Here is a 6,365-nt window from a genome sequence, read left to right as displayed (position 1 = left end):
TTTAGATTGGTTGAACTGTAACGATTCTAATGGTGTTTAGTTTTCAGCCGTTAATTGTGAGGGAACATTTAATCAGGATGGCATCTAGATTTGCTGTTAAGTTTTCTCTTATAAGGTATTTGGTGTTGTGACCACTTTAAGAGATATATAGTATAGGCGTTAAGGAATATAAGATTATTTTCAATAAAGAGTGCTTGTAGGTTTTCAGTTTGTACCTTTAGAGTTTGGTTTAGTAAAATTATTATTTTAAATTTTGGGGTTGTTTCTACATTTGTGGTGTTGCTTGGTAGTTTTCGAGACTTGAGTTTGTTCTTTTGAAATTTTCCTCGTATAGCATATTGATTATTTTCTGACTGAAAAAATAAATTTTTAAATCTTTCACACGTGGTGTTAGGAGAGTCAGTTTTAACCCACGTTTCGTTCCGTTTGACTCACCTCAGTTGTCTTTGTGGTAAAATTACCTTTGGGTGAGAGATTTGGTTTAATCTTTAGAGATTGCGGTTTTATTTTGCTCAAATTGAATTATGCGGTTTTTATTTTAATTCCGTTGAGGATGCGTTGCTCCGTATTATGAGCTACGTGTGATTTTATGCGTGCATTAATTGTTTTTATTTGACTTTGGTTTTGTGTTAAATTCGAGGACGAATTTTTAATAAGTTGGGGAGAATGTAACAACCCGTAAAAAAAATTTAAAATTTAATTTGCGAGTTTCGGAATTATTTCAATCGTTTACGTATTTGTAATTCCTTTAGGTGTTCGGTTCAATATTTCAGTTTGATTTAGGATCGTGGTTCAACCAAATTAGATTGAACCACACGAGACTTCTTCTAAAAAGGAAGAATCTCGTTCGAGAAATGAAGGTCTTGAACGAGATCTTCATTGTTTTTGAAGGTTATCGTTCGAGACATCAGGTCTCGAACGAGACCTTTCATTTCTTGGCTGGTCTCATTCAAGACCAGCGGTGACCCTCCCATGAACCCGTCTTTCACTCACTTTTTAACCTAATTGATCCCTATAAAAACGTAATTTCTTTACCCTAAACTCTTCACCACACTTCATGCAAACCCTAGCCGCTTTCCATACTCAATTTCGCTGAGGATTCTTCTTCTAATCATAAATCAAACTTAGGGTGTTCATCGGTAAGCTTTTGATCTTATATTTCAGTTTTGGTTTAAAATCGACTTCTCCGTAATTCGATTCGTTCTTCTTCGTTATAACATATTTTCAGTACCGTTTCGTTCTAGCAAGAGTAGACTCGATCCCCTACAATTTCAAATTTTCAGTTCCGTATTTGGTACGTTATCCTTTCCGTATTAGCTGTCGCCGCTTTACCGTTTTCAAGCTATTTTCTGTTTTGATCCTAAATCGATCTCTCTGAATTTCAATCCGTTTTGAAGCCGTTTGAAGATCGAAATCAGTTTCGTTTGTTCCCCGTGATAGTAGACTCGTTCCCCTACGTTTCTACGCCTTTTATTCGTCAAACGGTACGTAAACGAATCCGTGTTAATCGTCGCCGTCTCACCGTATTGTTTTGTTATTCACTGTATACTTGAAGAATGGTTACTGTCGATGTCAATCTTCACTCATAGGCTGTGTTGTCGATTATATTATGTTTATGGATTAGTGTATTTGAGTAAATAACTGTTTAAGCTATTAGTCATGGGTTGTATCAAGTTTCGATTCTTATTGTCGTTCTCGGAACGATTGATTTCAGTTCTAGTTTTGGAATTGTTATTTAGTTATGATTGTTAAGATTGTGTTAATTGTGTTGGTATTAGAGTGTAGATAAATTAATTGTTGTTAGGTTAAAATTAGAAGTTTGAAATCATGAATGATATTTTAATGGGGTAGGTTTTGATTAAAAATGGCGGGTTGCAGCTTTTGTGGATGAGTAATTGAAGTTGTAGCTTTGGAATGTTTAATAGAGAAGATGATTATGTGTCATGGGTGGGTTGGCTCATTTCAAATCTGTTGTGGCTAAAAGTTGGTTTCAATCATTGAAACATTTTGAGTAAATTGAATAAGTCCCTAAGGTTAATTATTAACTAGTTATACTTGATTCTATTAAATTATTTTGATTTTAAATTACGAAATTGGTTTCGACTTATTTAGCGGTTTAAATAATATTATTATTTGTAATTTGAAATTACTTTGGGCATTAATATTTTAAATTTAGATTTAATATTAATTGTATTATAATATAAATGAGTTTAGATTTGATTATTTATTTTGACTATATTAAATAGGAATTGGGGATTTTATTTTAATTTGAAAGTTTATCAAATTAGTAATATTATTTTTAAAACCTAAAAATAATATTTGAGTTATTTAAAATTAAATTAATAATTATTAATAACTATTATTTAATTGTTAATTTGAGATTTTGGGCTTAGCGTGCCAACGTGATTAAATTATACTTTAACTTTGGATTTTGCTATGTAATTTTTCAAATTAAAAATGTTGATTATTTTATAATCTAAATTAATATAATTACTCAGGTAATTATATTTGATTTTAAATATCTTTTTGGTATGTCATTTTGGCTAAATTACAATTTAGCCCTTAAACGTTTTTAAAACTTATTTGATTAAGTTTTCGATTGTAACTTGGGTTACTTGAGGTTAAAGCTATTGAGTTCCGTTTTTAAATATTGATTTTATTATTTTATCAAGTTGATTGTATAATTATAAACTATGAGTTATAATTGGGTATGATTATTCTTATTATATCAAAGTGATTTTGGGAATTATAAACTCTGGTTTATATTTTGATAAAATATTTTGGATCGGGTTAGACTTGGGTCACCCGACATATGAGGTAGCTTGGTAGTTATAGCTAACTCGGCTAACCCAATATTTGAGGAAATTGATTTAAGTTATTATTTATTTATTATTTAAGTAATACTTTTCGGAACGGATTTTAAAGCGGAAACCCAATAAACTTGGCTTATTTATTTATTTTAGTATTGTGTTACTCGTTGTGGTTCATTTTGACTCGGGTCATTACGTGATTAATTGTTCATTCTATTCTGGCTACATTTATGCTTGACTCGGTATTGTGCTAGTTCTATGTGGTGTCTAGTACTCTTAGAGTTAGGGGTTGAATGGATTTTAACTTATATATTGTTTTAGACCCGTCGATTGCTCGTGCTTCGGAGTCTACGCAGGGTTAGCTGGTTGCCAAGATTCACGTGGATTAGCAAGCAGCGAGTTTGTAGTGCTATTTACCGCTTTATTAAGTACCGCAATTTATTATAGTATTATAAATGTTTTCGAACTGTTTTAAGCGATTATGGATCTGGATTGAAACGAGCTACTCGATAGGCTTGTATCGAGACTGTGTGCACCGGTAAATACTCTGGGATCGGCAGACTAAGATCTTGCTTACGCTGGTAATTTGACAAGGATTTGTTCCCGTCCACTTTGGGTTTTTCAGTATGCTATGTCATACTTACGCTGGGATCATTTCAATGCTGTTATTCCATAATCATATTATATTAATATAAAAGGTTTGATTTAAGGGTTTTAAACTTAATAAATGTAAATAGTATTGCGAACTCATCTCAAAATATCTGACCCCGTTGTTTTCCCAAATTTTCCAGGTTTATGATTTGAAAGCTGTTCCACTCCGATCCTTTTATTCTTCGGAGGTTTATTTTATTTTAAATAAATTGTCAAACTGATTTTTATTCTTAGACCGCTGTAGTAAACTAGAAGTCCATATTATATTAGATGTTTGTCGGATTGGTCTGACTGGCTTTAGTTTATGCTTTGGCATACTTATTTGTTTAACTCTGGTTATTTATTATTTAATGTAAGTCATTATATTTACGTTGTATATTACTTTGTATGTTTGATTTTTATCCGCAAAGCTTGCTACGGGTTTTGGTACAACCATACCCATACCCTAGCGCCGGTCGCGATCCATGAAATTAATTCGTGACAAACTTGGTATCAGAGCTTTGGTTTCAAACCAAGGCCATTTGCATGCTATGTGTTTACTCTGTTAAGTTGTTATTGAGTCATAGGTACTACTGCGGAATTAGGTTCATGTCTTGTCTTTGAAACGTCATCTTTTGATTTCAAAACTTTCTGCCTACACCGATAGGATTGCGTCAAGTCAGTCATTGATTATGCTTTGATTTGATGTTTTTATTTTACTATGTTGATGTTATTTCACTTGCGTGAATTAATTACTTTTGATTTCTCGGAAAATCTTATGTTGGTAATTTTCTTTATGTCATACTTGGGTATGATGTAAATTGCCTTATCTTTGTGATGTTACTTTTCATTTGGGTAATACATTTTGGCCGTTATACTTTAAGGATGTTGTTGATGTTATATTATTTTGTCGGTACTTCTGATTTTTGCCGTGAACTTCGATTTAAAAAAATTATATTTTGTTAGGCTTTGACATTGTTTTGAGTTAAATGATTTATGGCCGAAAGACCTTTTTTACGTTTTGTGAATTACGTTGTTGGCCACATATTGGTATAAAATTACCTTAAGGAGATTGATTTTGCCTAACTGGTGTTTTGATGCAAAACGTCAATAGGATAGTATAGACACGACACCCTAAAATATTATTTTCAGTATCTGTCAGTAAAAAAAAATGAAATTCATATATTTCAAAAATTGTGTATTCGACTAAAGATTAAAAAACAAAATTTGTTCTTTTGAAATAAAATGAATTTCTCTTAGTTTAAAAAAATTTAAGTGCTACATCTGAATCGTTGTTTCCAAAACGACGGTTTCCGAAATAACATTATTTTAAAAAGAAATACCATTTTGAAATTTTAATTTTACATTTGTGATTCTACCATTTGTAGTTTTTCAGTACTTTGGTGTTGTTGGTCATGACTGCGAATTACTAATTTTGAATGAAACTTGTGTTTCTGAAAAGATTGTTAAAGAATAATTGATTTTCACTCGGGCGATGAGTCTGATGTTGTTATTGGTGACGTCGAGCTTCTTATTTTGAAAATATTAAGATCTGTTTTGCAATGCGTTTTTCGGACTTGAGAATGTTTGTATACTTTTTACAATTGGTTATTAGGGGGTTTGACTTGGGTCACCCAAATTGGGAGTTGAGCTTGGAAGTGGTAATCACTCGGTTAACTCGGCGATTTTAATTTGAGGCGTTTGGGAACAATTATATCTAATGTTTTATAAAATAGGTTTTTCGGAAAATGAATTTTGACACTGTGAGACTCGACATAAACTTGAAACCTTCTTTGTAAATAATATCTTTCGAAATTGGTTTTATTGCGTACTTTTGATCAGTATCACAATTCGTTTATTCTGAGTTGACGTTTTGAACATATTATTACACGATTTAATGTTTTAATCATTGTTGGGCTATTTAAGATTACTACCATGTCGGTAGGAATTCGTGGATCATATAAGATGTTGTGTGCTTAATCTTTTGAAATTATTTTGGTTATCTACCCTAATGAGTAGTTGTTTTACTGCAAGATGCTTTAGTGCTTTTCGGTTGTGTGATTAATTCTTGATATATATTATTATGTTATCATTATTGTACCTCGTGTTTGATTAAGTTAAGCCATATCAGTTTATGTTCTCGTTGACCTCATTGTGTGGAGTAACACGTGAGAGTATTCCTCGCTAGTTTTCTTTGGCTTAATTTTGGTATTGGTGTCGATGTGCGATTCGAACCTTCGTTTTCTTTTACCCTGCAATTAGTTTTGATGTTATAATTGTTTTAGCCGGATTTAGCGTTTGACCCTGGAAATCGAAGTAATTGATTTTCTTATCATTAAATTGAGGAGCGATTCTCAAGAGCTGTTTGCAGATTCGAATTCTGAATCTGTCCTGGTCTGAGGAAGGCGAGATGAGTTATATTACTCAGCATCGGTGGAATAATTCTTCTCGTGAGTGTTTGTCTCGTGCGTGGAATTTCGAATGTTATGCGTTTCTAGGTCGGGCTCGTTTGTGGTGATTTGTTGTATTGAAGTTTTTGGCTGTTAGCATTCTAGAATTAGATATGGAATCTGTGAATCGAAGTATATCAGTGTAGTAATACACTGGTGTTTTCTTTAGGTAGACTGGTGAAATACCAAAACTGATAGTGGAGCTGTGAAGTCGGTCGTGTTGTTTGATGCCTTTGGAAAATTTTCAATTCAATTTGAGGGGGAATTCGTTGTTAGGTAAATTTTAATTTTGTTGTCGATTTTGGGTTACTTCGTTTATGACGATGCAAATTGGTGGAATAGGATAATGGAGATGGGAAAATATGTCAAGATGGGCAAGTGCACGTCTCACATAGTGTAATGTCTAGAAAATGTTTCGAGGGAAAATTGATTTCAAATGTTAAATTGTTGAAGTAATTGAAATGTTTTTATCATG

This window comes from Mercurialis annua, linkage group LG6 (genome assembly GCF_937616625.2).
Source record: "Mercurialis annua linkage group LG6, ddMerAnnu1.2, whole genome shotgun sequence".
NCBI lineage: Eukaryota > Viridiplantae > Streptophyta > Magnoliopsida > Malpighiales > Euphorbiaceae > Mercurialis > Mercurialis annua.
The sequence above is the reverse complement of the archived record's forward strand: the minus strand, read 5'-3'. Positions refer to the sequence as shown.